Source organism: Musca autumnalis, unplaced genomic scaffold (genome assembly GCF_047663935.1).
Source record: "Musca autumnalis isolate F117 unplaced genomic scaffold, ASM4766393v1 scaffold_5, whole genome shotgun sequence".
Classification (NCBI taxonomy): domain Eukaryota; kingdom Metazoa; phylum Arthropoda; class Insecta; order Diptera; family Muscidae; genus Musca; species Musca autumnalis.
Window position 1 is genome coordinate 110,268,759 of NW_027412088.1, and position 14,125 is coordinate 110,282,883.

Genomic DNA, 14,125 nt, shown 5'->3' on the forward strand with positions numbered 1-14,125 from the left:
CACTTGTTGAACAAAAAGGCATTAAGGTAATTAAGCTCGACTCCAACGAGAAATTAATCATTAATTAATCAATTAAAATGATCTTCGCCCTAATAGGCAAATTTTTGAATAAATAAAAACCAATTTGAGCCAGGCTGGGGTTTGAACCCACTTCCCTGAAAAACACATGAAACAAGTAAAAAAGTAAGTGTTTGGATGCAAACATATAATATGTTTGGATGCAAACATAAATATGTTTGCAACAGTTCCTAATATAACATATGTTTTTCTGTGAGTACCCTCAGCCTATGTGAATTGAAACTTTCAGATCGAATGTATTCAGGGTCTTTACTTGACCTGAAAAACTTGTACCATCGTTAAGGGGGACAAGTGATTCAAGAGTAGGTCTTAAATTGAATTTACCCAAAATTTTGTGTGGGAGGTACCCAAAGGAGTAGACCAATATAGTCCATATTCGAACCTGATCTATATCTGGTAGATATATTAGGATGTGCGAAGTGTGGACCAAATTGGACACTCCCATCAATAGTTATCGTGAGCACAATTTTTCGGAACATTTTTGAGCTTTTGTTGGGGAGGTACCTGAAGGGGTGGACCGATATGGCTTATCTTCGAACTTAAACTAATACCCAGATAAACTTAACCGGATCAACTCAGTGGATTTAGATTTCAAATGTCAATTCCATAGCGCAAATAAATCCTCTCGAAGTGGATTAACCTGGCTAAAAACTCTAGTGTAACCGTTCTTTAAGTTTGCACAAAATATTACGAAGGTCCCATTTTGGACCGAATCGGCAGATCCATTCGAGAATTATCTTGCGCTCCAACCACTACACACGGTGTCATAGGAGTTTTTGTAACTTTCAGCCTATTTTCTCAGGAAGTATGGACTTGCCCCTTCTGAAACTTATACAGTGAATACAAGTTGCTACAACAAAAATCAAAGCGATTCGAGAGCAGGTCCTAAACTGAACTTTTCCTAAATTTTGTGTGTGAGGTACCCGAAGGAGTGGACCGATTGAGTCCATATTGAAACCTCATTTAAGTCTGGTAGAAATTTCACGATGTGGAAAGTTTTATCGTGCACACAAATTTTCCGGACATTTCCGAACTTTTGTGGGGGAGTTAACAGAAGGAGTGGACCGATATAACCCATCTTCGAACTTAAACTAACTTTGGACAAAATATTACGAAAACCAAATTTTGGACCGAATCGGTTGATCCGTTCGAGAGTTATCGTGCGCTCCAGCCAACCAGACGGACGCACATGGCTAAATCAACTCCAAATTGTCTGAAACACATTTCGTCTAAACATACTTGGGGTCTAAAACCGTTATTTCGATGAGGCACATTTTATCCGTATGACAGTGTATATACCCTCGTTAGCATAAATGCTGAGGGTATAAATTTCTGTCATTTCGGTGAGAAAATGTGGTTAAAGCCTTAAAAATACCGAAAACCGGAAGGTACCGTTCTATGGGTGCTATATCAAAACATGGACATATACTAAAAAATTTCTGGGGGACTGAAGACAAAATACCCAATTTCAGCCATTTCCGAAACCTTCAAATTACGGAAACGTTCGGGAAGTACTGCTCTACGGGGGGCTATATCAAAACGGGGACCCATAGAGCCCGTTTTTAATACGAAACATCTTAGGATTACTTCTTCTCTACCAAATTATATAGCTCTATCTTAAATATTGGGAACTATATCGGCGAATATTTCCATGTGTTACAAACGGAATGACAAATTTCATTATGCCCACATGTTTTGAATAACATATTCACAAAATTTGAAGCCACAAATATAGGTTTTTAATGAGGCAAATCTATTCAAAATTCTATTATTTCTTTGTTTACGCAAATCGAAGGAACGCAAATCGAGGCAAAGCAAATACCAAATCACACATATGTCGTGAGGTAAATGGGACTAATATCTTCAAAGTAATTGAAATCATTAAGAATCGTTGTGAGGGGGCTTTAGCAAAACTTGGGCCTATGGTGACAAAGTTTTGCAATGATATTTTGTACACATTAAGAACTCACTTTGCCAAATTACAGCCAATGTGATTGCAAAATGTGCCTAACTGGGGAAGAATATGTAAAATCAGGAGGTTCGGTTATATGCGGGTATACCAAAACACGGACCCAAAGACCCCACTTTTAATTCAAAAAGTTCTGCAGATATAAAAAATCTTTGAGCCAAATTTTTGCAATCTACGTCAATTGGTTCGCCAGTTAAATAGTTTTTATCACCATTTAGGTACATACTCGGGTATTTACTCACGTGTTCAGAGTAGTATAGAACTGTACATTTTGAAATGATTTCACAACTGAAATCCAGGAAAATGGTAAGATGCTGTATTTGCGACATGGTAAATATGTACAAAAATATTTATACCCTCAGCATTTATGCTAACGAGGGTATATACACTGTCATACGGATAAAATGTGCCTCATCGAAACGACACTCCCGATTTTCTGTATTTTGAAGGTTTTTGTCGCATTGTTCAATCGTAACAGCTGAATTATAAATATTATAGCAGGTATAAAATATCCCTTTACAAAAATCAGATATTATAGGTCCACGTTTTGCTATAGCCCCCATATAAGGGATACAAATACTCAAGTTGGAAAATTATAAATATTGCTTCCTGTTTTCTAACGAACAACGATGACGCCCCATATGAAGTCTCCTAAAGGGGTTTGCTACATTTTACTTTTGAAGTGGATGTATGTGTTATTTTGGGATCTCAATGGATAGAAACCCTCCTGGCAGAAAATTATTAATATAAAGTTATTTTTATTAGTTAAGACAATCTACTCCTCCAAGGAATAAGGCTTACGTGAAGGGCGAGCTTAGTATTTTCTTAAACGAAAGGAAACTAGTTGTGCAATACCGTTCAATATGGGGGGTATATAACGTCGTTCGTTAGCATAGTATGGAGGGTATATTGAGTTTGTTTTTCCGTTTTTAACGCATTGAAATAATCATTTACGATCCTATAAAGTATATATGGGGAATTCTGTGTGACATTTTACACTTTTTATACCCTCAACATTTATGCTAACGAGGGTATATGGGAAATGTTGCCAATTCTTTCATATTCCATTTTCAAAAAATTTAAATTTTTCTTTTCGCGCTTCATCAACGATATTTGGTACATAGGTAAAAAAAAAATTCCCCAGTACAAAGCCGCTTGCGAGCAAATTTTTGGTTGTTGCGGTTAAATGTTATCGCGGATTTACTTCTGCTTTTAAGAAAAAATTATTATAAAAACGGTAATTATTTTATTGAGCACAATTGTCACTAAAACGTTATCACGAAGTGACGTCATTAAGTAGATTGCAAAATATTTGTAAAATGTTACTCAGCATTCGCGGAATTTAGAACAAATTGACAAAATTTTAAATGTAATCCGAATTTTTTTCAAAATATAGGTCCATTTACCCGTCAAAAATTACAAAAAAAATTAAATAAAGACTCCACGGGGAATCAAATGAGACCAAATTTACAATCATCGGGATAGTAGTTAGGATATTATAGCCAAAATAAGCATATATTAGTGTTACAAAAAAAAAAATTGGTTTGGAATAATAGTTTTCACATGCATTCTTGAATTGAAAATATCGAAAAAATTCTATAGAGGTACTTCTTTTATTTTTCTTGAAACTCCCAAGAAAATGGTCGTATTTTGTTTTATCTACATTCACATAGAAGGTTTCCCATTGAGGAAAATTATCGGGTTCTTAAGATAAATCATTAGGCTTCTTAAACGGTAATAGAGCTCAAATAAACCGTTCCAATTTATATGAATTTTTTAAATATGTGTAAATTGCGTAATTATCCAAATCATTTTGTCCGCATGTGATTTTCATGTACAGCAACACCATATCTTTTAATTTGTATATATTTTTCGAAATATAACTTGGATGTTTAGATGTAGCATCGGCTGCATCGAAGCATTAAAAAACCATTAAAACATATCTCATTTGCGCAAGGTACAATAAATTTTGTTCCGCATCCGGTTTCAATGTCACCATGAAAATCCACATCGATATATATCTATATAAAGGTGATCAATCAAGAACCGTGGATGTAGCATCACACACTATTTTTGGGATAAAATTAATGTAGCTCCCTTATCAGTGAAGTTTTTAAATCTCTGTTTCCGCAAAAATGAAGATTCTGTACTAGTTTTATCATTGCAGTTCAATCGACCCGTAGAAAACGCGATAAAATACGCGATATTTTCAAAAACAATTTTAGCAGATTTTCCTACCTTGGAATTTCTCGTATCTCACGTTTTAGTGGATGGATTTTCACGACTAATGACTTATTAGATCTGCAACGTAAAAATCTAAAATTTGCAATCAAGTACGAGCAAATCGAATGACAATTGTAAAAAATTAGGCCCGAAAAATATGATTTTTAGAAAATTGTTCTTACATAATTTTCGTATTTGGATACAGATTTCTGTGAAGCTGTGTAGGTTACATCCACGACACATATATCAAATGACTCAAAATCGCGAGTTCTACAATCCTATATATGATTTTTTTAAAAACCTGTTTGCGGAACGAAATTAGAAAAAAAAAATTCAAAAAACACTTAAAATCTGGCTTCAAAATGTCAGCATCATTTAATGGTAGATACAGATCAAATATTGAAAAGTTATACATTGGTGAGATGTTGGCTATTTTGTTGGCTTCCACTTTTACTTTGACAAGAAAATTGGGAAAATATGGTTCAATCACAAATCGAGAGAAAACAAAAAAGACACGTTGCCTTCAAGCCGTTTTTACCCATTTTTTTAAATAAATACAGCCACAGCTTCCACGCAAATTAACTGTGAAGGCCAATATTTTTTGCCAAGTCTAAAAACGTTTCATTTTATCCAAAAGTATTTAACTTGTATAATATACAACCACAATTCGCGATTTATAAAAGGGTAAACCTTGGCTTCAACTATGTTAAATTTTCAAAAATATTGCCCATATACACTTTCATACGGGCAAAATGTGCCTTATCGAAATAATTGTTTTTGACCCCAAGTATGTTTGGACGAAATGTGTTTCAGACAATTTGGAGTCGATTTAGCAATGTCCGTCCGTCTGTCTGTCTGGCTGGTGTGCACGATAACTCCCGAACGGAAGAGCGGATTTGGCCCTAAGTTTGGCTTTCGTAATTTTTTGTCCAAACTTAGTTAAAGTTCGAAGATGGGCCATATCGGTCCACTCCTTCAGGTACCTCCCCCACAAAAGTTCGGAAAATGTTCGGGAAATTTGTGCGCACGATAACTCTTGAACGGAGTAACCGATTTGGTCCATACTTTGCACATCGTAAAATTTCTACCAGGCGGTCCACTCCTTCGTGTACTTCCCACACAAAATGTCGGAAAAGTTCAGCATAGGACCTGCTCTCGAATCGTTTCGCAAGTCTATGCTTCCTGAGAAAATAGCCAGAAAGTTTTAAAAATCTCCTATGGCACAATGTGTAGCGGTTGGAGCGCACGATAACTCTCGAACTGATCTGCCGATTCGGTCTAAAATTTGGCCATCGTAATATTTTGCCTGAACTTATATTAAGTTCGAAGGTGAGCCATATCGAGTCATTCCTTTAGGTACCTCTCCCACAAAAGTTCGAAAATATTCGGAAAATTTGTACCCACGATAACTCCTGAAGGCAGTAACGGATTTGGTCCGTACTTTGCACATCGTTATATTTCTATGAGACATAGATCAGGCTTGAATATGGACTGTATATGTCAATACCTTCAGTTACCTCCCACACAAAATTTCGGAAAATGCAGTTTAAGGCCTGCATTCGAATTGCTTTTATCGTTATTATAACAACTTGTATTCGCTGCCCCCATTACGACGGTGCAAGCTGTAAAAATCCCTATGGCACTATACGTACGACAACTATCGAACGGATCAGCCAATTTGGTCAAAAATTTGGCCTACGTAATATTTAGTCCAAACTAAGTTTAAGTTTGAAGATTGGCACTATCGGTGCGCACTTAACGGTACCTCCCCCCACCCACTAAAGTTAAAAAATGTCAATAAAATATTACGCGCCATATCTGCTGAACGGAGCAACCGTCCAAACCTTGGATATCCTCATATTTTGTCCAAATGCAGTTTTACTTCATAAATCGGTCTTCTCCTTACTTTAACCACCAACCCCCCCCCCCCCCCAGTTTGGGATCTGTTCGACGAACCTTTGAAAAATTATACCGATGCTTTTCATTGTGCTTCTGTTTAAGCGAGTTTATGTTTTTCGTGGGCAAGTCCATGCTTCCTGACATCGTGGCCCAAAACCTCTAAGTTATACGGTGACCAACTGAAATGACTGGTGGGCATAAAATCTATCGAAAGGAATAAATCCCAAAATAAGATCCACTTCCAAAATCGGGCTACAAAATCCGTAATCCGTAGATTCGATATTGTCAATAGATGGACGTTTCAATTCACACAGGCTGAGGGTATATCCGACTGATACTTTTTTACTTGTTCAAGATGAGGTTTTTGATTTCCTTTATTTTTTGGTGTAGTGATGTTGCTCGTCAGCAAAACATTTTAGTATATTTTCAGATTTTTTTTTTTGACTAACGGTTCCAGTGATATCGCGCTTTGAAAAAGTCTAATTCTTTAAAAACTGTATGCAAAGAAATATCTATAACTTCTTTAATATTGGTCCAAATAGAAAAAGTCATTTAAGTATTTTTTGTTGTTATCAAATACCTAATAAAAAATACAAAAAAAAAAAAAATTGCACAATGGTCTTATATGCAATTTTCGCAATTTAAAATTAAAAATCAATTTTTATCAATGATTGCACTCTTCGATTTTCTTAATGTTTCTTTCCATACTTCCCGAGATATGGGTCTTGACATTTCGGAAATTTCGTACTATAACACATATAGGTTGTTTATGGGCACCTCTTGGATCTGGCTAAAATTTTTACCATAGGTAGCCCTTGGGACCCTGAACACAACAATATATAATTTTCCGGGGGGAGTCCATACATCCTGAGATATGGGTCTTGTAACACCTTTAGGTTGTTTATGGGCACCTCTCGGATCGGGATGAAATTTTTACCATAGTTAGCCCTTGGGACGCTGAACACAATGATATATAGCTTCTGGGGGGAAGTCCATACTTCCCGAGCTATGGGTCTTGACATTTCGGAAATTTCGTACATGTAACACCTTTATGAACGCAACGATATATAGCTTTCCGTGGTGAAGTCCGTACTTCCCGAGATATGGGTCTTGACTTTTTTACTTTTATCGCCATTATTTTTAAAACCTATGCAATATGGGATTCGTTTTAAAGCTCACGAAGAGTGCTTTCCAATGCCCCCAATAATTAATAATGGTAATTAGATTTTCTAATAATAATTTATTAAGTTATTATTGGGCTACACCTTCAAAACACTCTTTTAAATTGAAAGTGTACTTAAGTAGCCGGCCTTCGGCCGGGGATTTAAGACTTTCTCCTATGAACAGGTACAAAAGTGGGCTACGCGATCAAAACTCTCTTTTAAATTGAAAGTGTACTTAAGTAGCCAGACTTCGGCCGGGGTTTTAGGACTTTCTCCTATGGACAGGGACAAAAGTGGGCTACGCGATCAAAACTCTCTTTTAAATTGAAAGTGTTCTTAAATTGTCGGCCTTCGGCCGGGGATTTAAGACTTTCTCCAATGGACAATGACAAAAGGGGCTACGCAAACAAAACTTTCTTGTAAATTTAAAGTTTCCTAAGTAGCCGGCTTTGAACAGGAATTTAATACATTCTCCTATAAACACGTGTAAAAATAGGTCGCGTACATAAAAGTACTCTCCATAAGCTTAAAAACGATACCCACGTTAGAATTGTACAATGTCAAGTCCCATATCTCGGGAAGGATGGACTTCCCTCCGGAAAATTATATATCGTTGTATTCAGTATGCCAAGAGTTATCTACTGTAAAAATTTCAGCCCGAAACAACCTAAAGGTGTGAAAGTACGAAATTTCCGAAATGTCAAGACCCATATCTCGGGAAGTATGGACTTCCCCCCGGAAAATTATATATCGTTGCATCAGGATGCCAAGGGCTATTTAGTGTAAAAATTTAGCCCGATCCGAGAGGTGCCCATAAACAACCTAAAGGTGTGAAAGTACGAAATTTCCGAAATGTCAAGACCCATATCTCGGGAAGTATGGACTTCCCCCGGAAAATTATATATCGTTGAATTCAGGATGCCAAGGGCTATCTACTATAAAAATTTCATCCGAGAGGTGCCCCTAAACGGCATTTAAGCCGTTTTTTGTGCCCGCGATAACTTTGGCCATTAGATATCTTAAATTCAAATCCTCTTTCGTATTTAAATAGTCATATTCTGATGAAGGTTTTTGATCATCAATTTAGTTAGTTTATTGTCGGACAGGTTCAATAACAGCTAAACCATTTTCAAAATGACGAAGTTTTTAAGATGTTTAAGATAAATTCCCAAACAAAAGTACAAAACAAATGTTGAAAAATGTATATTTTTTTTTTTTGTTGCTAAAATAACAAATATTTCATACTGATATAAAGGAAAAATTGTATTGACAAACTTTAAAAAATTAAGAAAAAAATAGTAATCATTCGAATCCCACTACTAAATATGACATACAATTTTTGTAATTAATGGTAGTTTAATACAAAAAATGTCAATAAAATAGAAGAGTACAATCATTGATAAAAATTGATTTTAAATACATATTAAATCGCGAAAGTTGCATCCAAGCCCGCTGTGCAAATTTTTTTCTAGTTTTTATTAGATAGCTGATAAAACAACAGAAAATACAAAAAAGATTTTTTTCCTATTTGAACCAATATTAAAGAAGTTATGAGTATTTTTATGCACATAGCTTTTGCAGAATTTGACTTCTGCAAGGTGCGATATATCTGGTATCGTCTGTCTGAAAATATAATAAAATGTTTTGCTGATGGGCAGCATAACACATAACCACGTGAACAAGTTTCATATCTGCCGCCTTATTTCCCGTTTTTGCCGTCTTTTAGAAACTATCAGATCCAAATAAATCTATTTATCACAATATGATGAACCCGGAAGGACAGTTTTGCCTTTATAGCGTGATAAAATTTCGCTATGTTTTTTGTCATGTAGGTATGTATAGTTTGTCAAGAAAGAATTCATTCCGCTATAAATCAGAAGTTTGACCTATGGCAAAACTGTCCTTCCGGGTTCATCATAATATCTTCATCGACATTCATCGCCAAAAAGAATTTTTCACCCCCCAGCCTTTGATCTCCATATTTGCGCGTACTGATATTTTTCCTTAAAAACGGTTTAAGAAAACGTTTTTTTTTTTTTTGTTCTAGAACTGCAACTAGCAAAGTTTTCATAAGCGAATTAATTTAATTTGATTGACAACTCTATAAGCTTTTTAATGGTATACACTTAAGTTTAATCGGTTACTTAAAACCGGTTCAAAAATCGGTTTTAATGTCGGAATATCCGGTTCAAAAACTGAGATAACCGGATCTATCCTCCAAGAAAATTTGTTATTAACGTGTTCATCATTACAAGAGCTATTTGTGGTAAACATTTCAGAAGCACCCCAGATGTCTATATAAGCAATACCCATTGGTAATGTCTACATACCTATGCATAACCAATAACGAATATACAGAAAAACAAAACATAGTTTAATTCTGAACCAAGTCCGAATAAAGGTCAAAAATGACAATGAAAACGGGACAAAATCGATTAGTTGTCAAAGAGAACCGTACCTAAAATCTTCTGAGCAACATTTTTGTAGAATATTTAGATGCTGAAAAATCTCATCTTGTGGTACTTTCACTACGGTTCAAGAAATAAAGGACGAAAGGGACATGAAAGGCATCGAGTTAGAAGAATGAAATGTTCTACAAAAAGATTCGCCAATCGATTTGACTGAAGACATGTCACCTCAAAACGATGCTACAACAACGCCAAACAGAGATATGGAGCTATTTTCCCAAGTATTATAGGGAAGAAATCAAAAACTTCATCGCGCGATATCTCAGAAACTTGACCTATGGCGAAAATTTCCTTTTGGGTTCTTAGTATACTCATTAAGGACTTTCATCTCCAAAAGAAATTTTCCACCCCCCAGACTTTGAGTTCCATTTTGTGTCACAGTGTTATTAAAGCAAACTGTCAAGGATAAAAAATGGGTTATCTCTCCGATACTGACCAAAGATTAACAACAGATAGGATATAAAAACGGGCCTCAGTGTTAACATTTTAATTTATACCAACCAAATATCAGTATTAGTTCCATGTTTCTTTAATAACAAATAAAGGTTTCATTTCATTTCATTTCAATTGGAAAAGGTTTCATTTCAGTTGGAAAAGGTTTCATTTCCGCTGGAAAACTTTTCATTCAATTTGAAAAAGGTTTCATTTCATTTCAAAAGGTTTCATTTAATCTGGAAATGCTATATATCTATTTTTAAGACTAGCCTGTGTGTTACCCAATTTTATGTGTTTTTTTGTAAAATTTTCGAACCTATGTACATATATTGCAGTAATTCAAGACTGATTTTACAGTGTTTTATTTAACTTGCTTTGGTGTCTGTTTAGTTCAAGTCTAGTAACTCTCTTTTAATACAGCTGCAGTTAACCAATCGAACTAAACCTTGTACACTTTTCCGATTTGAATGACAATACATGAATATGAAAACAAAACCAATATGGGTCCATTTTTACCATAGCCCCCATATAGCGGTACCACCCGATTACTGGCATTTTGAGGATTTTTTCTTAATTTAGCCTGAATTGGCTGTAACTTGGCATTTGGAGTTCCCAAGTCTACAAAAACGTTCTTAGCAATAATTGTGGACATAGGTCCAGTTTTTGGTATATCCCCCATATAGCGGTACCACCCGATTTCAGGTAGTTTGAAGATTTTGTCTTCATGTTTAGCCCGAATTGGCGATAACATGACATTTGGAGTTCCCAATGGTACAGGTTTTGGTATAGCCCCCATATAGCGGTACCAACCAATTTCAAGTATTTAGTAGTTTTTATGAGGGCTACACGATAAATATCTGGTCCAACAATGAAAACGCGAATATTTACCGTCAAAAATTGTTTTATCTTTTTTATGTAGTCTCCAGCATAATTTATACACTTTTTCATGTTCTCAAACCATTTGTTCAAGCACTTTTTCCACCCCGATTGAGACACCTCCAAAACATGGTTTTTGAATGCTTCAACAGCATCTCCTGGCGACGAAAATCGTTGACCACGCCTTTTTTCTTGATATGCTGTAATCAAGGTAAGTCATTGGATCCCCAGTCAGGACTGTACGGCGAATGACCCATCAATTCCATGTTTTGTCCGGTCAAACAGGCGCTGGTTTGAATCGATGTGTGAGAGCTCGCATTGTCATGATGCAGAATGATTCGTGTTCTCTTGCTCGTTTTTCGAATTTTTCCGGACACTCCAGACAAACAAATTGTAGTGCACCACTCAGAATTAACCTTCCTGCATTTCCCAAACCGTGTAGTCGCCACACGGTCAGTTTTGCTTCGAAGTACTTCTCACATGAACAACTTTCGTTGGATTTGGCTCGCTTTTGAAAACCTAAACGACCGATTCCTGTTTATATCACGCTCCTAAGCATAGATCCAAGTTTCGTCTGTGACTATCTTAAAAACGTCGTTCGAATCGCAGCGATCGTTTTTATTCACAATTTCTTTGCACCAATCCACACGATCCTTTTTTAAGCGATTGTCCAATTTTTTCGGATCTAACGAGAAAAATGCATTTTTGCGGCCACGTGTTCATGCAATATCAAATGTTAGTTGGTGGAAGAAATGCGCAAGGATGCCTCTATCTCACGGTATATAACATGGAGGTCTTGCATTATCCGCTCACGCACGGCTTAATTTGTTTAAACCATCGATTGAATTTATTAAACCAGTTTTTCATAGTGCTATACGATGGCTCCTTATCGACATACAAAGATTTAATTTGATCGATGCACTCTTGCCGTGATTATCCACGTCGAAATTTGTGAAAAATGATCGGACGAAAATGTTTACAAGTAAATTCAATTTTTTTTGGCAAAGTGATATGTGAAGTATATTTTCAAATATTTAAACGGCAGACTTGTTCGCGGGAAAATCATTTTATTGAACAAAACATCAAGGTTTTTATATGTATATTCATAATTGTTTTGAAAATGTTCCATCTTATCAGCATCCGAAGTACTCTATTATATCCGTCGAGGTTACCTGTGTCATATTATATCTTATTATAACGCTAATTTCAGAAGCCTTACAGGGTCTTCAGCAGAATCTTCATCATGCCATAACTCGGAAGTTCGACTCACGGCGGATATGTCCTTCGGGATTCTTAATATACTCACCAAGGGCTTTCATTCCCAAAAGGAATTATCTCTGCCTCAGATTTTCAACTCCATTTTGTGTCACAGTGTTATCTGTCAATTTAAGCCCTTTTACGCTGCCATTACGGAAATATTTAGAGGTTTTTTATGGTGAAAAATGATTAGAAAACCTGCCTGATCGACTGAAAGAAAAGTCGGCGTTAATATCTCAACAAGTCGCGAAAATAAAATGATTGTTCAATCCTGATGACCAAAAATAAATGCCTATTTTTTATACCCTCCACCATAATATGGATGGTATAATTAAATTTGTCATTCCGTTTGTAACACATCGAAATATTGATCGGAGTCCCTATAAAGTGATCAGGGTGAAATTTTAAATCGATATAACAATGTCCGTCTGTCCGTCCGTCAGTCTGTTGGAATCAAGGTACAGCTCGCAATTTTTAAGATAGAGCTTTGTAATTTGGTATATAAGTTTATATTACTCTTAGGTCGTTTGGTATTGCAAATGAGATATATTGGTCCACATAGCCCCCATAAAACGGTACCTCCCGATTTCAAGTATTTTGAAAGTTGGTATTTAGTCTTCATTTGGGGTATTAAACATTTTATTTGAAATTTGTCGGTAGATGTCCACGCCGTCTTATAGCCCCATAGAACGGTACCTCCCGATTTCCAGTATTTTTAAGGTTGTGGCCTCAATATTCCACGGAAATGGCTGAAAGTTGGTATTTAGTCTTCATTTAGGGTATTAAACATTTTTTATGAAATTTGTCGGTATAGGTTTTCGCCTTCATGTAGCCCCCATAGAACGGTACCTCCCGTTTTTCGGAAATTTAATGGTTATGGCCCCAATATTTCACCGAAATGGCTGACATTTGCTATTTAATCTTCGTTGGTGGTATAAAACTTTCCACCTGGAATTTTTCCGTACATGTCGACGCCCATAGAACGCTACCTCCCGATTTTCGTTATTTTTAAGGTTGTGTCAACACAACAACCTACCGAAATGACTGAAGTTTGGTATTTAGTCAACGTTGGAGTTAAAAACCTTTCCGACTTAAATTCGTCGGTATAGGTCCACGTATCGATACTGCCCCCAAGAACGGTACCTCCCCATATTCGGATAGATTTTTGTTTCGAAGTTGTTTACATGAACAGAAAATAATTTGTTTAAACTTCGGAAGCGCAAGAAACCTGTAGGTCGACATACATAAACAGGGGCTTAGTCTTCTATGAGTGTAAAAACTTTCCTTTGTTGGTATACATCGACGTTTTGATATAGAACCTTTAGACCATGTTTATATTTCGTTTATATTTGCGGGGTTAACCTTCTTTATGAGGATTTGTTTGGCGTATACGTAAAGGAATTGACATTTAAAACCCAGTGGGTTTATTAAATCCGCTTATATATAAACGTACTATTAGAACGTTACCACCCGATTTTCGGTATTTTTAAGGTTTTAGCTTCATTACCACACCGAAATGTCTCAAATTTGGTACTTAGTCTTCGTTGGGCGTATAAAACATTTTCCCCAAATTTTGTAGGTGTGAGTCCACGCCTTCATATAGCCCCCATAGAACGGTACCTCCCGATTTTCCGTATTTTCAAGGTTGTGGCCTCAATTTTCCACCGAAATGGCTGAAATTTAGTATTTGCTCTTCATCTTTATATATAAAACTAAATTGTCGTTTGTTGGTAATTGAATCAGTCGAAAACGGCTGG